The sequence below is a fragment of the Oreochromis niloticus genome, unplaced genomic scaffold (genome assembly GCF_001858045.2).
Source record: "Oreochromis niloticus isolate F11D_XX unplaced genomic scaffold, O_niloticus_UMD_NMBU tig00003895_pilon, whole genome shotgun sequence".
NCBI lineage: Eukaryota > Metazoa > Chordata > Actinopteri > Cichliformes > Cichlidae > Oreochromis > Oreochromis niloticus.
In genome coordinates, this window is record NW_020327970.1 from 10,156 (window position 1) to 11,604 (window position 1,449).

The following is a 1,449-nucleotide window of genomic DNA, read 5'->3' on the forward strand; positions in this document are numbered from 1 at the left end:
TGAGAAAAAGATTTACACCAATCCCGAGGTAACTGCAGCGCTCCAAACCATGAGACAAGCCAGCGTTGAGGAAATGATGCCTCTTCTTCAGGTCAGAGAAACAGCCAGCAGACCTGACACTCTTACACTGATCCATCACAATACGGAGGGTTTGCCATCTCACATCAGTGACATCAAGAGTCATCATGAAATGTGTTTAGCAGATGTTTTGTGTCTCACAGAGTCTCACCTCCAAGGCTCCTTTGTTGCAGACAGTCTTCATTTGGATGGCTACACCATGTTCAAACGCAACAGACATGTGTCCTACACAAACTTTCCTCACATGGCCAGCAGAAGTGGTGGTGGAGTTGTTGTGTATTTGAGGAATCATTTTCAGGTTCAGGTAAAACAGTATCTGCATAATGTCACTGATCTTGAGTTTTTAGTGTTGAAGGTTCAGGCTCCATTCCCTGCGCTCATTGCTGTTGTGTACAGACCTCCTGACTACAGTTTGGCACCGTTCATGCAAAACCTGGTAAGTCTTTTAGATTCACTTGAAATAATGGACTGTCACCCAATAATTGTGTGGAGATTTAATGAGAACCAGTTACAGAGTGGAAGAAACAGATTCTGGAGCAGTTTCAGTCTAGAGGGTATTCACAGCTGATCACTTCTGCCACTACAGACAAGAACACCCTGCTTGACCTCATTTTTATTTCTCAGCCACAGCGCAGTCTACATTCAGGTGTCCTGAGGACATATTACAGTTACCACAACCCTGTGTTTTGTGTCCTGTCCTCCAGCCAATCATGAAGTCGTCTGGTGAGTTTTGAAACAATTACAGATCATGTTTGTTACAGAGTTTACTGATTGTAGAGTATGAAAAAGATTTTGTGTTGATAATGGAAGGCTTCCCAAAAATTTGCTTCCTTGCTCTGTCTATAAGAAAACCATCCTTCAATTTATCAAACCTTTCTCATTGAAATGTTATTAATCATTTCACCAAATCATGGCTGTACTTCATGCAGAGCAGGGAGATCTGCCTTCTGTTATCATGCACCTCTGATCTGAAATGTGCTGCAAAAAGTATTAAACAGACATCATGTATTTTTTATTGTCATGTTTTAAATGACTAAATCTACTATTTTAAAATGCATTTTTTCATGGATGTTAATTGTCATGTCCTTTTTTGACACTTTTATTTATTGTGACATATGTATCTCAACAAACGAGATCTTTGTTGAGGGCTTTCAAATATGAAATAGTAAATAAATAAATCCCAGATAAATGCAGATATTTATTATTGGTCACAGACAATTATATTTTCTTGATTATAGTAGATTTTGTAGAATCAAACGTTTTGGGAATGAATGAGTTTTTGCTTATCATGTTTTACAGGTAAAAAATGTTAAAAGTTTTGAACTATCTTTAGGCTACCAGAGATATCTATAATGATACATTATTTAGAGA

General features: G+C 38.0%; 1 long non-coding RNA gene across 1 annotated transcript; it reads left to right on the top strand.

Moving 5' to 3' along the window:
• Nucleotides 1-467: 467 nt before the first annotated feature.
• On the top strand, nucleotides 468-1,080 carry LOC112845254 (uncharacterized). The gene is made up of 2 exons (XR_003218046.1): nucleotides 468-514; nucleotides 703-1,080. It is a non-coding gene; the product is annotated as an uncharacterized LOC112845254 (long non-coding RNA).
• Nucleotides 1,081-1,449: the final 369 nt, after the last annotated feature.